A 20,472-nucleotide genomic window follows, 5' to 3' on the forward strand; every position below is an offset into this window, starting at 1 on the left:
TTGCCTTTGATAATATTTGTTATATATTTTTTTTTTGACAACTTGTTCGAATCTATGTGTACAGTGATCACTGATACAAACCCAGATTTAGTTATAAGAACAAAAAAAGAATTATTTATTTTCCCATTTGTCACTCGTGTATTATTGGATACGTTTTTTTATGATGCTTGATTAAATACAAGAAAAATGTAAAAAAAAAAAAAAAAAAAATTGGTTAAATAAATTAAAAAATGTTTTTATAAAAGATCTATAAAGTCTATTTTTATGTAAGTGAAAAAAAACAAAAAAAAACAAAAACACCTCGTTTTTATTAAAATTTTGTTTTTAATAAAAAAACGATTTTTTTTTTTACAATCACTTTGACGTTTGACTTAAAACATTGCCGGGGACGATTTTTTTTTTTTTTTTTTTTTTTTTTTTTTTTTTTCCCCCACATACACCGCCATGTTCAGTTTCGCAGAACAATGGGGATGCCAAAGTAAAAATCCCTTGATTTAATTTAATCATATGAATTTTTATGTTGTTTAAATTAATATTTTGGGATTGATTTTTTAATATTAATTTTTTTTTAGTTAAACTGTGGAAATTATTCAAATTTTAATTTAGATAATTTAGTGTTTAATGTTGTTTAATGAAATGAATATTTCGGAACTGATTTTATTTTTATCAGCTTGATACTGAGATTGTTGTTGGTGTTCCATTCATGTGCAGTAATGTCGAAATTTATCTTGCTTCCAGATAAATTCCACGCCCGAACAAAGCCAGCAAAAAATAAAAATAAAATAAAATAAAATAAATAAATAAAAATAAGGATAAAATTAAGAAAGAAATGGCTCTCTCGGATTGAAAATAATCCCTGGACAAACTTTCTCCCCTTGACTTTAGTAAGCCTAAGGCAGTCACAATTCTGCCTTTGTAAGAACTTCGGGTAATCTCCAAAAATACCGTTAGGGCTTACAACATGGCCGCCAGAAGAGTCAACAAAAAACTGCGAATAAAATATATAAAACTCGTAATTTCTGTTTTTAAAGTGGGTTGTCAATTTTCTTTATGAAATATACTTCCAAAATAAACTATTACAGTCGTTTAAAACATAATAGAAGTATTATTTTTTAAAAACAATGTTTACAAAATGTCTAGGAACGTGCGTAGACATTTTGTAAACATTGTTTTTAAAAAATAAAAAAATAATACTTCTATTATGTTTTAAACGACTGTAATAGTTTATTTTGGAAGTATATTTCATAAAGAAAATTGACAACCCACTTTAAAAACAGAAATTACGAGTTTTATATATTTTATTCGCAGTTTTTTGTTGACTCTTCTGGCGGCCATGTTGTAAGCCCTAACGGTATTTTTGGAGATTACCGAACTTCGTTTCCTAACAAGGAAAGATGAAGATGAATCGACCGACATCGTGAGGTTTACAATAATTAGACCAACAAAATTTAAAAATACAAAAGTTTAAAATAAATTCATGTTCGCCAGCAACAAAAAAGGGAAATACAAAAAAACACTTTCTAATTCGAACAAGACCACAGAAAGGAGGCAGTAGGCTAAATGGGTAAGGGGGGGGGTAGCGTCAGCGTCGCAGGCTTGTGAAAACAGGCCAATTTAACCCTTGTTAAAATAACAGCAGGACAGAAATCTAAAAGTCTCTAAAAGGAGGCACGTGTACGCATTCATACGGCGCTATGGGATGGGGTAAAATACAATTTGCAAAAACGTCGAAATTTATGGGTTTGTATTACTGTACACAGATTCGAAAAAGTTGTCAAAAAACAAATATATAACAAATAAATGTTATCAAAGGCAAGATAAGTTACTTTTCTACGTAATTGGATATATTTTTCGTGTTTATATTAAATGTAACATGTTTATTGAGCTCGAAAACCATACAGTGTTTACCGATGTATTGGAAAATTCAAGATGGCGTCTGACTCTTTAACACGGTAAGTTTGGGAAAAGGTGTTATAAATAAATAAATAAATAAAAACTGGATAAAATACTGTTAAAAACTCGCTCAATATATGTTACCGTGACGAGTTTTTAATAGTATTTTTTCTAGTTTTTTTTTATTTATAACATCTTTTCCCAAACTTACCGTGTTAAAGAGGGGGTGAGGCGGAGGCGCCATCTTAAATTTTACAATACATCGGTAAACACTGTTTTTCGAGCTGAATAAACATGTTACATTGAATATAAACACGAAAAATATATCCAGTTAGGTGGAAAAGTAACTTATCTTGCCTTTGATAACATTTATTTGTTATATATTTGTTTTTTGACAACTTTTTCGAATCTATGTGTACAGTAATACAAACCCAAATTTATCTTGCTTCCAGATAAATTCGACGCGTGAACAAAGCCAGCAAAAAAAGAGGATAAAATCAAAAAAGAAATGGGGGTAAAGAAGTTAACACAGGTCTTGTTTGAAATGAAAAATAGGTTTTATTTACAGAAAAACGGTTGCAAATTGTTTCCCTTTGCCGGCATTAAGAAACGCCAAGATAACGAAGACAAAACACGCTCGCAATATTACAGTAACAAAACAAAAAATGCTGGTTCTTCTATATAAAACAATTTTTTAAAGGAAGGGTCGTTTGTTAACCCGACTCGACTACCACAGAAAATATTAAAAAGTAAAAGTACTTCCGAAATAAAGTCTTAAATAAAAGAACGTACTCACAAAAATAATGTTCAAAGTTCAAGCACCTTTTAAGTTCGTTAAATTAAAGGCTCGCTGCTAAGCTGCTTGCTCCAAGTCTGTGGAAAGGGTCTGTGAAGCTTGTATCACTTCTTTGAATTTAAGTTTCTTTCCCTGAAAACACTCTCTCCGCAGCAGTGCCCAATAGAAGTTGAAAGGAGAACCGCCTCGTCGCGTTTACTGTGTTGTACAGAGTTCTTCTCATTGAAGGGAAAGGCTTTATGATTCACGCTCAGCTTATGGGATGCACTTGCACGTCCTCCTCCTGCCTAGCTGGCGAATTCGAAAAGAAAGGCCTCTTCTCTTAGACCTCAGCACAACGGAGCTAGCAATGTTTTATTCAAAATCGTGGTAGTTTCGTACAGAAAAGGATACGAAACCCAAAACAATAAATAGAAATAGAAATCATGAACTAGCATAAAAATAAGGTAAAATTTTAGAAAAAGCGTGAACTCCAATTAGAAGAAAAAAATTATTTTTCTTGTAGATTTCGGTGTGCTAAAAAAGAATCTGAAAACCGTGTCCGTCGCAAATTAATAGTTTCGGAGATATTAATATTTTTCCCAATGGATTATTTTCTTTATAAAATCAGCTATAATGGCGTAAGTCGGCTGATTGCGCATGCCCACAGAGGCCATTTCACTGACTTCATTTATGCTACGCATGTGCGATAGTCACGTGACAATTCATAAGGCGCATGTATATATGGCGGACATTTTAAATTACAAGAAATATTTTCATTAAAAAAAAAAATCATTTTAAGGTAAAATTAATGCTGTTAGTAAGTTATCACGACCAGTTTACAAAAAAAAACATCTTTGTTTTTGTTCTTTTTTGGGTGTGGGGGGGTAATCATATATAGAACTTGTATAGCTTAACAGGTGTTTCTGCAGTTTAATTAACCGTTTTTCCATAAGTAATGTGCCAAAATTTATCGAGCAGAGTAATGATTAACATTTCATAAAAATTCTGTGTTTACATTGGCAGGACGGAGGGGGCGGCGGTGTTGCGGCCACCCCCGCCCCCTCCGCCCTTCTAATGTAAACACAGAATTTTTGTGAAATGTTAATCATTACTCTGCTCGATAAATTTCGGCACGTTGTTTACGGAAAAACGGTTATGTTTTTTTAAACTGCTCATGAAAACTGAATTTTTTTAGATCAATTAAAAAGCAATAAAAACTACGTAACAAAAATGAACCAAATTTGTTTTGAAAATGCCCGCTAAAAATTCATCCACAATGTTACAAGTCATTTTACGCTCGTGCGCACGTGAACGAATACAACGATGCGTTGTGATATTTATTTTTTACTTACGGAAACAAATAAAATCTTGATTTTTTAAAAATAAATGTGATTTCTCTTCGGTCTGTGCGCATGCGTAATCAGCCGACTTCCACCATTATAGCTGATTTTATAAAGAAAATAATCCATTATGAAAATATTAATATCTCCGAAACTATTAATTTGCGACGGATACGGTTTTCAGATTCTTTTTTAGCACAGCGAAATCTACAAAAACAATATATTTTTATCTACCAGTTCGAGTTCACGCTTTTTCTAAAATAATACCAAAAATATAAGTATATACACAGGGGGGGGGATATAATTGTTGGTGCAAAAACAGAAAAAATTCCAACATTCTCCAACAACAGGAAATGGCAGTCAAGCTACAGTTGGATGACACGTGTAAAATTTACAATACGAAAATTTTCACAATACCACACGATGTACTGTTGAGACATGTTCAGATAAAAAAAAAATCAAAACAACAACGACAACTAGCTTGGTCTAATACCACAAAAAATCATGTTCATTATCAGACCTCCTCCTTCTGCGTCTTTGAGGTCTTCCACATCTAACACCTTGGTCCGTAGGTTGATCAACAGGGGTAACTGTTTCATTAGTGTTCTCATTAGGAGGAAGCTCAACTCCAGAGGGTACAGGTGCTTTAGCAAATGGCTATGAATTCCACCATCTGACCTCCTCAATTTAACAGATCTTACATTTTCATCATCTCCTCCCACGAGTTCCAATACCCTACCCAAGTACCAATAAGGCCGAGATTTAGCAGGATTCTTCACCAGAACAACGTCATCAACCTGAATAATATTATGAAAGTTATTCTGGTACAAGTCCTTACTCTGTTCGCGCAAACTGAGTAGGTATTCTTGGTGCTAGACTCTGCGGAAATCCTTCAATAGTAGTTCCCGCGAATCCAATGCTTCCACAAGGCTCGTCCTTGCAGGGGGTTCATCCATGAACACATCTTTGTTTGTTCTAAGGAAGACCTCACCATTATAATTTGGGCCAATGAAACTATTGGGGATAATGACTTCCAAACCAGAATCACCTCAACATCTATATGTGAGAGGTCTAGAATTTACAGCATTTTGTATATCAGACATCTCAGTTAACAAATCGAAGTAATCGACTCTACCCCGACCTATAGACTTGTATAGGCACAGTTTAACAGTCTTGATCAATTTCTCCCAGACACTGCCAAACCAGGGGGAATACATGAGTATCGCCAAATGTTTAATGTTGTACTTTCCCAATCGATCGGAGAATTCATCGGAGGTATACATCCTCTCAAACAGACTACTACCTGCTACAAAGGATCTAGCATTATCCGAATACAAATGCGTAGGAATACCATAAATGTTGACAAAGCTAATCATAGCTGACACAAACGAATGCGTACTCATATCATCGATGAGTTCCAGGTGGACAGCTCAAACACTTAAACATGTAAAAAACAGGAGATAGACCTTCTAATCTCCACTCTCGGTCCGTATCCATAAATGACCCGTAAAATCCACTCCTGTATGCAGGAAAGGTCGAATCAAATTAACCCTATGTTTAGGCAAATTTGTCACCTTAGGGTATCTAAAGGAAATAGAGTTATATTTCCGACACAAACTACACGAGGAAATTGAAGTTTTAACTGCTTGCCTTGCCCTGAGCACCCAGAAACCAGACAAACGGAATTTGTTAAGTGTGGCAGCAATACCCAGATGTTTACAGTCCAAATAACTGTTTAAGATTACAAGGTATGTAAGGTGTGAATTTCTCGGCAGCAGTATAGGTACAAAACCTCATAATCATAAAACTCGGTTTTACCCATCCTTCCTCGGGTTCTAATCAAACCCTCAGCATCTATAAACAAGTTTAGATCCGCAACTAAATGAGGCACCTGTTTGCCTTGCGGATTCAACAAAAACTGCTTTTCCTCAGAGAAAAACTGCGACTGCACATGCCTGAACAAATATAACTTAGCACACAGTGCAGGGTCCCTATCACACTTGTTCAACCGATTTACAAATCTAAACAAATAAGTAGTCACCCTCATTAGTTTAGCGAGCGAAGAATATCTCTCCAAACCAATTAAGCCTCCTTCTTCAGGGGCTGGCCCCACCTTTTGAACGGTATTAGACAGAACAACTATGCGATTGTCAGCACTCAAACAATTCAGCTCACTAATGGGCCAATTAACACAGTCATCTGCCAACCAGGCAGGTCCATAAAGCCAGAATCCGAGCTGGGTCTTAAATTTCTTCAGAGCAATACCTCTCGTGATCAAGTCAGCAGGGTTATCCGACATGAGGACGTATCTAAATCTAATGTCCACAAGATATTTTTCTCTTATCACACCCACATTCTGCTTAATATCTTTTACCCTGTTTTTTACAAGCTGGTTTTTAGTCTTGAAGGTATCGGACAACACCCAAGACAAAACAATTTGTGCATCAACCGCTACAGAGATGTCCGAGAACACCATACCCGGATAAGATTCTAGTAAGCTAGGGAGGCACTTTAGAGCCAAATAAACCGACAACAACTCCAAGGTCGGCAAAGTTCTACTTGCTAAAGGAGCCACCTTTGACTTGGCAAATATCAAATTCTGAGAGGACCCCTGCACCGTATAAGCCACAAACCCATAGGCCTTCTGAGAGGCATCACAGAACACCACCAGTGGAGCAGGAGCCGAACTATCCACCACGTATCTAGGAAATTCCAGAGAGTTCAGTTGCGTATCTTCAAATAAAATATTCCATGCAGACAGATATTTAGCCGGAATCTGAGCATCCCAGCCCAACTTCAATTTCCACAGCTCTCGTAAGAGCAGTCTCCCCTTAATTGTAATTGGGAGACAAAGCGACAAAGGATCAAAAGCACTAGAGTTTTGTGAAAGTATCTCTCGCTTGGTACTTGCAGCAGTACGGAGGGCACTGCAGGAAACACTAATCTTATCGGCACTAGGATCATATAAATATCCTAGTACCTTCTCGAAACAGGAATTGTGAACTACCAAACTCCCATCTTTTTTCATATGAGATCTCAACAGCTCATTATTAGAGTTGCAGGACCTTAGTAGAAAATTACCTTCTAACATTATTTTGCCAGCTTCCTGGTAAAGGGACAACAATTCATCAGGGCTATTAAGTATATACATAGGGGGGGGGGATACAATTGTTGGTGTAAAAACAGAAAAAATTCCAACAGTAATGACCTGTCAGTGAGACCTACTAAGTTTGAGATATGGATTCGTGACACACAATTCAGGTATGGCTTTACTACATGAGACTGGTCAGATATACTCATGTTTTTGCATACGCCACCCTAACTCTAACCCCACCCCACTCTAACAAACCAAAGTGTGGCCTGGCAAGTACGCACATGATGATGAGGATGATGAATTTTCCATTGAGCCTCACTGGGATTCAGGCTGCATAGTATAAGTTAAACCTTGCCCAGTACTCATAATCACAAGGAATGTAGGAGGCAGGGAGAGTCTTGTCAACAACACCAGTGAACCACAACAAATACGTAAATCACAAAACATCTGCCAAGCTATATCCACGTTCATTCCAACAACAACATCTTCTGACATGCAAGCACCTACCCAACTTCAAGCAAACCCTATGACAACAACATCGCTTCCTGTGTGGTCATCGACCCATATGACATGTTATCCTCTGCATAGAAGCTGAATTTCAGCAGCTTAATTCTGAGTTTTTAAAAAGGTTTTTGGAGAGGATCTACCTGGGTATAGTGGCTCATTTTATCACTTCAAGGCTTCCATTAACATGAGTCCTACACAGCCGCCCCAGCTTCGAGGTCGACTTCCGCTATACAATGAAAACAGACTCTGAGACCTGCAACTTAAGTTCGAGGAGTTAGAACACATTAATGTATTTTCCTGTCCAGTAGTAGTAGTGGAGTATGTCACAAAGCCTAAGGGAGGACATCGTCTAGTTACTGCATTTGCTAGCATTTCTCGCTATGCGAAGTCTCAGCCATGCCGAACATTGACTCAACTCTAAGGAAGATAGGTCAGTGGCGATGGATTATTAAAACCGACCTCACTATCACCTTATACAGGGGGACCCCCCCCAAAAAAAAACGGGCCCCAACTCTAATTAGCCCCTGTTTCTTAGTGTTTTGTCCGAATGAAATAAAACTTTGGTCATAACTAGTTTATTATATTCAAAACATCACATCAAAACACTAGGGTCTTTGGACTTTTTTTCTCCGTTGACTGTAAAATGCTCAGAAAAACAATTGAATGTCCTGTTTTTTGGGGGGTCACCCTGAATTAGATCCTCTTGGCAAAGGAATCCATGAAATATTGTGGTACTGTTACCCTCTTTTAGTGGCATGCGTGTCTATACAAGATGCACAATGGGTATGCTAGGATTAGAAACAGAGCACAAAATAGACTTTGTGGCTTAGTGGGGGATGCCCTTTTCTCTACCCTGCAACCTCTCTCCCATAGAAGAGACGTTGCGAGCCTATCCTTGTTTTATCGTTATTTCCATGGCAGGTGCTCATCTGAACTCCAATCTCTGGTCCCCCCTCACCAATCTTTCATGAAAAACACCCGTCTAGCTGAATCCACTGTGAAAAATTTCCCCCACTCTTTATCTGTGCCTAAATTAAAACGTGGATTCCATGAACAAAGCTTCTTTCTTAGAACTGCACGCCTGTGGAACTCTGTTCCGTCTGCCTGCTTTCCACCTGACTACAACTTGGATGTCTTCAAGTCCAACGTTAACAAATTCCTAATGAACCGCCTCCTTAAGTAAACACTTCATCAAATCTCCACACTAACGTAATGTACTTGCAATAACCCTTATCCCTGAGTGGCTTCCGGGCCTTGATAAGTGGTAACCACTGTGTAAAAAAAAAAAAAAGGGAACTAAAGTGTAGAGTGCTCAGTGATTTGCTGGCGGAGGAATATGTGGCAAAGTTTGCTGATGATCTTTACTGTGGAGGGAACAGCATTGAAGACCTATCATCAGTTTGGTGGAGAGTTCTCGCAACTCTATCTGTGACTAATTAAAGACTATCTGCCAGCAAAACCATATGTCCTAAGCTACCAACCATCTTTGGATGGATATGGTCAGAGGGATCCTTGTTAGCTGGGCCCCACTGTATTGCTACAGTTAGCTCCTATCAACCGCCCAAGACGGTGAAGGATCTAAAATCATTAATAAGCTCCTACAAGGTCTTAAACCATGTCCTTTCTTACTATTCCAACTTCCTTAGCCCTTTAGATGAAGCCACTGCAGGAAAAGAGACACAGGATGCTGTAAACTGGTCTGGCAACTTACATGACGTATTCTTCGCTGCTCAAAAACACCTGACTTAGGCAAAAACCATTCATGTACCTAGTCCTGCTGACCAGTTATGGATCATGACTGACGGTTTTGTAAGACAACACAGCATTGGTGCCCTGATGTCTATAGACAGAGGAGGGAGACTATTGCTCTGTGGTTATTTTTCTGCAATCCCACTCGAACATCAAACAACCTGGTTACCATGTGACGTCCAGGCATTGGCTATTGCTGCAGCGATCAAACATTTTGGCTCATACCTGATGCAGTCAGAACATCATCCCGGTCCCCACTGAGAGCAAGCCCTGTGTTCAGGCTATGAAAAGTTGTGACGAGGCCTCAGATGAACGTTGTTCCTCTCGATGCTCTGCTGTTTCCAGGCTTCTATCCAACAGCTTGTGGGCAGAGCAAACTTGCCTGCTGGTTTTGCCAGCTGTAAATGCTCTTGAGTGCAGACATCCAACTGTGGCACTTATCTCAGTGCCACAGTTGCTAACGCACTCTTCAGCGTGGCCGGGTGGTGATTTGGCCATAAGCATAGAGATACACAGAAATGCAATCCCAGAATTCCCTTTCTTGATTGGCCTCTTTTTCGTCTGGACAAGATGGGGTAAGCACGCATATGTCTGTCTCTCCGTGAACGAGAGGGGACGACCCCCCCCCCTCAACACTAGTTCAGCATAGTTAGTTTTAGGATATGTAGTGTAAATTGTTTTTGTAATATATAGTGTATACTTAATTTAAAATAAATAGTTAATTATGTTTCATAAATATTACGATTGTGTCGTGTTGTGTGTTTTATTGTATTTACCATAAATGCCTCCAATTAAACAACGAAGCAGTCCGGAGGATGAAGAAAGAAGATTCCAACCAGAATGCCATCAGGGTGAAGAAATCATGATTTTCTTCTTGGTACACAGACCCTAATGACTGGCCATCTTCACATCTTCATGAGACCCTTTCTAAGACATTTAGTGTAACACGTAAAGCCAGTTACATGCCAGTGACCGGCTGATTGTGTTATACAATATGTCAGGTCTGTTTCTTCTTGTGGGTGTAGGAGGAGGCCGCTGTGTTTGGGATTTCTCCTGTGGAGATAATTAAGGGACCCTAGAACCTACCATATACCAGCCATCTTGCATGGAAAGAAATTCAAAATGAATGTCGAGACCTTAGACGAACACGAGCACACCTGATGCAGGGAACTCACCCTTCAAAGCGACTTAATGACATTAAGAATGTGGAAAGATATCTTCAACCGCCACATTAGCCCGGGGTGACCTTGTAGTTGTTTGTCGAAAGGATCCTCTTCTCCCACAACGAGATGCAATTATTGTCCCGCAACATGCTTTACTGAAAGTGCTGCATATTAAACTAGGACACGCTACCAATCACCAGATGCAACAGGTAGTGAACCGAAATTCCTGTGGCTTAGATCTGGCTGAAGATGCGAACAAAATTGTATCCTCATGTCACCTTCATTGAGCATTTCCCCACTTGTAGCTGTTTCTCAGTCCTGTGAAGCCTCCCCCACCCCCAAATGCACTCGGGCTTAGGTTCACTACTGATATCATCAAGAGGAATAGATAACTGATTTTTGTCTTACAGGAGTTCTTATACTGTTGCACTCATTTTTCCAAAATGAGGAAGGGACATGTTGCGGAAGGCTATTCTAAAGACCTGCTTGCCAATCAGTCTGATCATTAATCCACCTGTTGTCATAACGACAGACTCCGCCCCCCCTAGCTTCAAATCCCTAAAAACGATGACGTTCTGCTCACTCATTATATCTCAACAGAGATCGGTAATACTAAAAACTAAAATTATAACCTTGCTGAAAAGGCTGTTCAAGTTGTCCCATGAGGAATCCCCAAGTTGGATTCAACTGATTCACATAAATCTACAGTCTCACTCTCTGTTGCATGTTGCATGTTAAATTGTAGGTTTGGATCACTTGGATTGCCCCTCCAGAGAAATCTTGCATCACAGGGACCAGTTTCCAATGAATGCATCCACTTCAATGATATGGATATTAAAGAAGAGGAGCATCGTAGGCGCAAGGCCATCCATGTTTACAGTCGGCGGTTTAAGGCTCCCAACTGCTCACATAGGCCTTGTATGGAGGTGAATGTCGGAGACATTGTGTAACTTCATAGCGACCTATCAAAAAATAAAGGACGTCAGCGATACTTAGTTTCATCCAAACAAGATGAGTGGATGTACATTTGAAAGTTTGCCGGCTCCCAGTTAAGGGCCATTGCATACAAGGGCCACAAAAATGATTCCCTTCACATCCAGGTAATAGTCCAAGGATTAGTCCTGCACATCGAGATGATAGTGATAAAGAAGATAGCCACCTGCCCTTGCATACCAGCCCTCCATCCCTGAGACGATTAGCAGTGTAACCAGCGACAATGCGTTACTACTAAGCAGTCAACCAACCAGCCAACCCCTTATTATTACTAAGAAGAAGATTCCAGTCGACTCCTCTCACGGAACAGACACAACATACCCTATCTCGTTGATGGTCAATAAACAGACATGCTTGACCCCCCTCCCCCAGACGTAGGGCAAAACGATCCTACCTGAATAACTATGTTCCTATTTACAATGCCTCCCCACGGGACAGAGTTAGACACAAGGGTCGCTTTTTAACGTGGAGAAAAGGAACAAAAATAAAAATTGTCTCAGTCGTGAAGGATTTCTCCTCCACTGACAGAGAACAACAAATTGAAGTGCAGCATCTGAAGAACAGATGGTATTTATTTGCTCCCCCACCGAGCAAATTAGGCACAAGGCCGATTTTTAATGTGAGGAGTGAAGGGAGGGGGAAGGGGAAAAGGGGACCAGCTCCCGAGAGGTGGGAAATGGGAGCCGGTTAATGATCAGGCATGTGGGGTTGCCCCCACATCTGGTCTTTGCTAGTCATAGCTAGTCATAGCTTGCAGCATCTGAAGAACAGATACTACATTTTGATCTTTGTATTTATTTGCTTCCCCACGGAGAAAATTAGGCATAAGGCCGTTTTTTAATGTGGAGAGAGAGGGAGGGGGAGGGAAAGGGCGATCCAGCTCCCGAGATGTGGGAAATGGGAGCTGGATAGTAACTGTGGTCGTACGTAGAGTGATCCCTACCTTGACCAAGTTCAGATATGTGGGGTTACCCCCACATATGGTCTTTGCTAGTCTTAGCTTTGCAGCATCTGTCGGAACAGATACTACACTTTGATCTTGTCCCATGTTACTAACCTTTCGTGACTGACTCTATGAGCTCTTATCTTGAGAAAAGAAAAAAAAAATGTGTCACGCAAGTATTGAATTATGACCGCATAGCAGTCAAGGGAGACAACTCAACATGACGGTGTTATTTTCAGTTGTCGTCTGTCCTTACATGTTTGTGTTTACCTGTGCAGTTTTGTTTGGAGATTTGTTTTGTACGCTCAAGAATAAAGTCTCTTCGTTCCTTCAGTTTCGTGTGATATACCTTTATTTACTGACACAGTCTGAAAACCGTGCTAATATTACGTGCCGCGTGTACTTCTGAAAACCTCTTTGCAACAAAATGTTTAATGTTTTGTTAAGTTGAGAGAAAATTAGTAGGAACTTGGAAACATTAAAACAGTCCAAAATTTCTGAAAATCACTTTAGTCTTTACTTGTCCTTTATTGGTTTTAAACTGTTAGCCTTCGTTAATTTCTGTGAAAATATTTGATTATTCGTTATTGTAGCGAAATTTGACAATTGAAATGTTGGATTTCAAGTGAAACAATGGTGTGATACCGAGTTGTAATGAAAATATCCAAAAATTACGAAAAAACGATAGGATTGAAAATTTATTATTAACGAAAATAGTTTTCGAAAAATTTCAAAGGTTTAGATAAATTAACAGCATGGAGTCAAGGGAAGTAACTCCGTCAAGGGAAGTAACTCGGTCCGTCTTAAATTACAGTAATAACTGTGGCATTATAATATTGTTTCTTATTGAAATTGTTAAAAACTAGAAGTAGCTATCATTTTTTTTTTTTTTAATGAAAATTAATTTTTCCGCTGTTAGATTTCGCAACAATAACAAGAAAAAAAAAAAAGACACACAATATTCATATTTTTGGAAACATTAATTTCCGTGAGAATGTGTTACTTTTTTGCCCAAGAATTACATTTTTTGAATAGTTATAAGCTTGGAAAGACAGAGGGTCGAATTATTCAATATATTTCACGCATTCGTAAGGTCAGTTTCTTACATACCTATGCGTTCATGTGCGTAATGAAGTGACTTATCATATCGCAGAGGAATCTTTTTAGCGGCCTTTTGAAATAATAAAAAAATTTTTAAATGTGGTTCATTTTTTTTTACATAGTTTTTAATGCTTTTTAATTGATCCAAAAAAACTTTTCAGGAGTTTACAAAAACATTTTTATGTTTTCAGTTCTTTTATAGAGGGGAGAGTATTCAATTATAGAACTTGTGTAGTTTAACAGGTGATGTTTTTCGTTCTTTTTTTGTGGGAGTATTCAATTATAGCACTTGTGTAGTTTAGCAGATGCTTCTGCAGTTTAATTAACCGTTTTTCCATGAGTAAGGCGCCAACATTTACCGAGCAGAATACCGTTTAACATTTCACAATTCCGTTTACATAGGGGAGGAGGGCGGTTGAGGGGTAGGGGTGGTGTTGGCGTCCCGCCCCTCTACCACCTCCTCTCTTACTCTCGGTGGCCGTGGTTGACGATGACGAGGTTCAAATAGTTTGTGATAGTCAGATTCATTTTGACAGTGACATTGAACATTCACCGTTTCCGGAGAGCTCCAAAAAAAGACAAAAAAAAGCCGTGGCGCTAAATTTGAGGAGTCTCTCGCTCTCTTTTTGCTCGCGAACACCAGAGGAGTAAGACGCGTTACTGCCATGCTCTGTCGCTCGTGCGTGATACATCCTGTGCCGGTCCCAATGGTGAAACCACACAAAAAAAAGAAAAACATTCTTCTTATCTATTCACTCTGCTCCTTACCCGAACGGCTTTTCTAAAGAAAATTAATTTATCGTTTCTTTCCAACTTAACGCCAAAAACATTTGACCAGTCGGGAAGGATTTCTTCTTCTTTTTTTTCGGACTCAAAATAAACACGAGTGTGATACACCAGGGCAAATAAATTTACACCTCTTATAACAAGCCACGTCTGATTATTTGTTTTTAATTAATTTTTCTAAATATTTGTTTTCTTATTAATGTTTTTGAAAAATTACTTTTAAGTGAGCTGTTTGTTGTTTTGCCCAGCGAGCACCTCGCTTCACCTGCAAGGGAATTCCGTGATGGTTTTAAATAGCGCTGTTCCCATTCACAATGAAACAAGAGCAAAACAATAAGGCATGTCAGCTTCTTTGCAGGGTCACATGTACCTATTAAAAGATTAGTTTTGTTTGTATATCTCTGGGCCAAACAAAATGCAACTTTCAAAACGGTCAGTGCCGAGTGCGGAATACAGTCGCCAGTGACAATTGCAGACTGGCGCATGTTCATGCGGGACTTGTGCGTCGAGTAGTTCATGCGACACACTTAGCAAATTGGTGGTGAGTGATATCAGAATTTTTGGGGAATTTTTGACACCCCTAACACGAAACTGCGAATAAAATATAAAAAAACTTGTAATTTCTCTTTTAAAAGTAGGTTGTTTATTTTCTTTATGGATTATACTTCCAAAATAAACTATTAAAGTTGTTTTAAAAGTAATACAAATATTATTTTTTTTATTTAAAAAAAAAAACTAATGAAATTTAAATTTTACGAGTTCAGTATTTTTCAATTTTTAAACTTTAAAAATCTATCAAAATTTTTCTATTGATTCTATTTTTACGATATTTTCAGAGTCAATGTGAAATTTTATGCTCTTTCCAATAAACCGAATATAATATTTTAGACAAACGTTTTTTTTTTAATTCACGCCCCCCCACCCACATTTTGAAATGTCTATTAAAAAGTAAATAATTTATGTACCAAAGTTTTATATATCACAAATCGAAGATAAAATATGAATAAATAATATATTCAAATTTAAAACAAAAAAAGAAGTGTTTTTTTAGGAATTTACCTGTAAAGTCCGACATTTAAAACCTTTTTTTAAAAAACCACGTTGTTTTTTTTTGTTTTTTGTTTTTTTAAATGAAACCTTGGTCATTGCTTATATAATTGAAAAAAAAATAGGGGTTGAATTACATTTTTCGAGTAGCTGTAAGCTTGGAAAGACAGGGGATCGATTTAATTCACGCCCCCCCCCCATTTTGAAAAGTCAATGAAAAAGTAAATAATTTACTCACCAAAGTTTTATATATCACAAATTGAAGATAAAAGAGCAATAAATAATGTATTAAAATTTAAAACAAAAAAAGAAGTGCTTTTTAGAAATTTACTTGTAAAGTCCGAAGTTTAAAATTCTTTTTTTTTTTAAATCACGTTGTTGTTTTTTTGCTGTTGTTTTACGGTTTTTTTTTTTTTTTTTGTTTAATGAAACCTTGGTTCTTGCTCCTTTAATTGAAAAAATAAATTAGGGGTTGAATAACACTTTTCGAATAGTTAGAAGCTTGGAAAGACAGTGGGTCGAATTATTCAATATTTTTCACGCCGTTTCTGACACACCTTTGAAATTGACGAAAGTTTGTTTTCAAAACGAAAACATCTCACTGGCAGGTTACCACGCCAGCTATGGGTTTTTGGTGGATATGAACCTGCCACAAGATCAGGTTTTCTGATAACCGTTCCCCGTAGGGATGCGAGAACATTAATTCCAGTAATAAAGCAGTTCATACGACCAGGAACGACAATAGTGTCAGATTACTGGCAAGCATATGATAATTTGGCTCAGGAAGGATTTCACCATTTGCGTGTGAATCGAATCACCAATATAATTTTGTGGACCCAATTACAAGTGCAACCACAAACCATATTGAGCGTATGTGGTGTCACTGGTGAATCAAATCACCGTCACTGGTGTGTGGCAAAGGAAGGAAATAAACTAGAATGTGGAACTCACACGCATATGGTGGAGTCATATCTAGCCGAATTTATGTGGCGACAAAAGTTTAGAGACAGTCCGCTAAGAAGTATTTTGGAGTTCCTATTTACAATGCCTCCCCACAGGACAGAGTTAGACACCAGGGTCGTTTTTTAACGTGGAGAAAAGGAACAAAAATAAAAATTATCTCAGTCGTGAAGGATTTCTCCTCCACTGATAGAGAACAAGAAATTGAAGTGCAGCATCTGAAGAACAGATACTACACTTTGATCTTGACCGGACGAGGCCGCCGAGATATTCGGCGGCCTCGACTGGACCCACTTTCCAGTTAAAACAATAAATAAATAAATAAATAAATAAATAAATAAATAAATAAAACAACCCACTTCCCCGTTAAAAAAAAAGGAAAAGCAATCATTTAAATTAATTTGTTGTTGACCTTTCAAAGTTGCTTTAATTAAAAGAAAAATGCTTAAAATTATTTATTTGTTTGAAAAAAACAAAAAAAAAAAAAAACTATTTTATAAAAATCCAATGTTGCTTTCATTTCAAAATTGTTTTCTTAAAATTATATTTTTTACGCAAACTTTTCAATCAATGCTTTTACAATTATATTTCGATTCCCAGTAAAAAAAAAAGAAAAAGAATCATTTATATTAATTTGTTGTTGACCTTTTAAAGTTGCTTTAATTTTTAAAAAAATGTATAAAATTAAACACGAAAAAACATGTATAAAATTAAAATCGAAAACAAACAAACACACACACACACACACACACACACACACACACACACACACACACACACACACACACACACTACTACTACTACTACTACTAATGTTGCTTTCATTACAAAATTATTTTCTTGAAATTATATTTTTTTACGCAAACTTTTCAATGAATGTTTTTCCAATTATATTTTGATAACTTTTTATACAATAAATGTTTTTTTTTCACTTGTCCAGTTTAAACAATTATGAACATGTCATTTCATTTTCTGTTTTTAATAATAATAAAAAAAATGTTCCATGAAAAACTTTCCCGTTTTCATCAATTAAATCAAAACATTTCCAATCAAACAATTACGGATATATGTTCTCTTTCACTTTCTTTATTTACTTTTTTCATAGTTCTTTCCGAAAGTTTAATTTTTTTGCTATTTATTTCATGCTTCGGCCATAGTTTGATATAATGATGTCTCCCCTGGATCTAGACAGCAAGTGCGTGAAAAAAATGGCGCCTCCAATTTCGGCAATAAAGTGTAGAAGCATTATTATTATTATTATTATTATTATTATTATTATTATTATTAATTTTATTATTATTACAACAACAACAACAACCACCACCACCACCACCACCCTATTTAATCAAATTACGTTTTTGGGTACTTATACAGTTTAGTGACGACATTAAAAAATGGAAATAATGAAAAAAAAAATTTATTGTACGTAACTGTTATAGACTGAAGTTCTCCGAAAAAAAAATTTCACTTCATTTGATCAAGTAGTTTTTTTTTTTTTTTTTTTTTTTTTTTTTACAGCGAAAAACAATGATTGATCACGGCTACGTCAACGTCAAATCTCCACACTAACGTAATGTACCTGCAATAACCTTTATTCCTGAGTGGCTTCCGGGCCTTGATAAGTGGTGATCACTGTGTAAAAAAAAAAAAACTGTAATTAATTTATAATTATCATCCTAACTTTTTTACTATTTAAAAGAAGAAGCTTCAAATAAACTGCTAATATTTAAAAAAAATTTACAGCTTACAAAAATAATGAAAATGCGAGACAAAAATCATGTTCACATTATCGACGCTTTAAAATTGTTTTAAGCCGTTGACACACCTATGTTTGAAAAATCTAGCAAAAATCAAATAATAATCATATTTACCTGAAATTTTCGATATGTATTCATATTAAATAAACTTACATAGTAAAAGTAGGTTTCCTTAAATATATTAGAGGATTTCTTGTTTTTAGGTGTAGGTTTTAATGAAATGTTCAGTTTTTTTCAAATGATGATCGCGGAATATAATGAACGAATTATTTTTATTTAAATCCGAGTACAAATGTATTATTTTGTTTAAACAAAAAATACCTTTACTAAAGTTATGATTTTCTCCATGTTATAGGTACGTGCAGAATGAATGCCGATGCTCAAAATGTATAAACATTTTGACTCTTTCCTTTACTTAAAAAATAAAAATCACCAAAAATTAGGAAATCAACCAATTTTAAATTTTCAGTATTTATCAAATAATGAAAATTTAAAATTGGTTGATTAATCAGGAAATTAACCAATTTTAATGAAATTTTCAGTATTTATCAAATAATGATCACGAAATATAATGAACTAATTATTTTTATTTAAATCTTAGTAGAAATGTATTATTTTGTTTGGTACTCATGCAGAGAGTGATCCGTACTGAAATAATAACGTTATTATTTAAAAAGCCATTCTAACATGGGGGAGAGGAGGGTGTTTTGTACCTATTCTGTACTTTAACCTTACAATTGAATAAAAAACATATCATAAAACTTTAATTAAACGTGGAAATACGATTTTTAAAAAATAGCGCGGATTACTCTCTGCATTAGCACCTTTTGTTTAAACAAAAAATACCTTTACTAAAGTTATGGTTTTCAGTAGTAAATAAAAAACGCAAGAATTTATTTTTGCTTTTTTATATAAATAAAGCATTGTAATTTGTAACAATAAAAATAAAATAAAATAATTTTTATAGGAATAATACGAAAAAAGACCCTAAATCCATATTAATGAATTCTATATAACTCGGAGAAAAATGAATTTCTCAAACTACCGATATTACCATTGAATAAGGCATTACTTATTTAATATTTTCACACAAAAAATTATAATTGCAAACGATATTTCTACCTTTTTTTTTTAATTACGGGTTTCTCATAATTTTTATAAGCAAGATTTTAATAATTTCCTTGCTCGCAAAAATGTGAAACTTTCGGCGTAATGTTGGATTTTTTTTGTGCCAAGAATAGTGCACCCCCCCCCATTTACTTTTATTATTTTTTTATCTGGTTCTTATATATGATTTTCTGTATTTCGTATCATTTATGATTTTTAGTTTCGTATATTTTGGGTTTGTATGAAACTCCCTTTAATTTGGAGAAAAGGGAAATTCTAGCTCCGTGATGACATCACGAGCCCAGCGCGAGATTCACTCTCTTTTGAAATTCCGCCGACGTGGAGATTGGATGTTCATTTCATTGCCCGGTGCTGAGAATGGAATTTTGACGAGCCTCCTTCAAAGAAGAAAACCCGGCAAGAATACCCAGGCATGGGACGAGGCATACTTCTGAAAACTATCTACGTGGCTACGGTTTTGCACGTATTTTTGAAGGAGTGTAATTATTTTAAAAAAGACCTTATTTTACATGACAAGATATCTTGGAACCTCCTACAAAGAAGCAAACCCGGCAAGAATACTCCGGACATGCGACGCGGCCATACTTCTGAAATCCATCTGTATGTCTACGGTTGGCACGCAAATGGAGGAGAGAAAATTCTAAAAGGACTTTAAATGAGAAAAAAAAAGGAAAAGGCACGTGCCTGACTGGCTTTCAATTTGTGAGTACGCCACTAAAATTTATTTCATATGAGAGTGTGATTAGGAGATACTATTTTGCATCGTATTATAGTATTTGTTCATGAATACGACATCTTCATTATAAGAACCAGTGTTATTTTTTTCATTATATGTTACCTTGGCGTTTTTTAAATTTTAATGCCCGCAAAGGGAAAAATTTGCAACTAATTTTATTGTGAATAAAATCTCTACTTCGTTTCAAAGCAAGACTTTTATATTTTATTCTTTACCCTTCCTCTTTTGTTTCATGGTGTCATTTCTTTTCAGGTTAGTTACTTTAGCGTCAAATTTATCTGGAAACAAGATAAATTTCTGACATTTTGCAAATTTCTCCCCTCTATGTAAAAGTAGTTTGGAAAATTTCTTTTATTTAAATGCATTTTGCAAATTATTTTCCTCCTATTAAATACATTTTGCAAATTTGTTATTCTCTTTTTCGGAACACTTTGAAAATAAAGTATATTCCTTTTTCATCGAGATATGTTTTAATTCTCTTTCTGTAAATGCACTTT

The 20,472-nt window shown here is 36.1% G+C and overlaps 1 protein-coding gene across 3 annotated transcripts in view; it reads right to left on the reverse strand.

The window, feature by feature from the left end:
• LOC145269733 (uncharacterized) overlaps positions 1–20,472 on the reverse strand; it is an 88,571-nt gene that overhangs the window by 17,016 nt on the left and 51,083 nt on the right. Inside the window, exon 1 of one of the 3 annotated variants that reach the window (XR_013865216.1) lies at positions 2,690–3,318. The exons of 1 other annotated variant lie outside the window; for it this stretch is intronic. The gene's annotated coding sequence lies outside the window, so the exon portion shown is untranslated. Of the gene's footprint in view, positions 1–2,685; positions 3,319–20,472 lie in introns of those variants that run through there. One more of the 3 variants, XR_013865218.1, reaches the window with a different exon arrangement.

This window comes from Euprymna scolopes, chromosome 45 (assembly GCF_053919585.1).
Source record: "Euprymna scolopes isolate OS-2025 chromosome 45, ASM5391958v1, whole genome shotgun sequence".
In the NCBI taxonomy this organism is placed as follows: Eukaryota; Metazoa; Mollusca; class Cephalopoda; order Sepiida; family Sepiolidae; genus Euprymna; species Euprymna scolopes.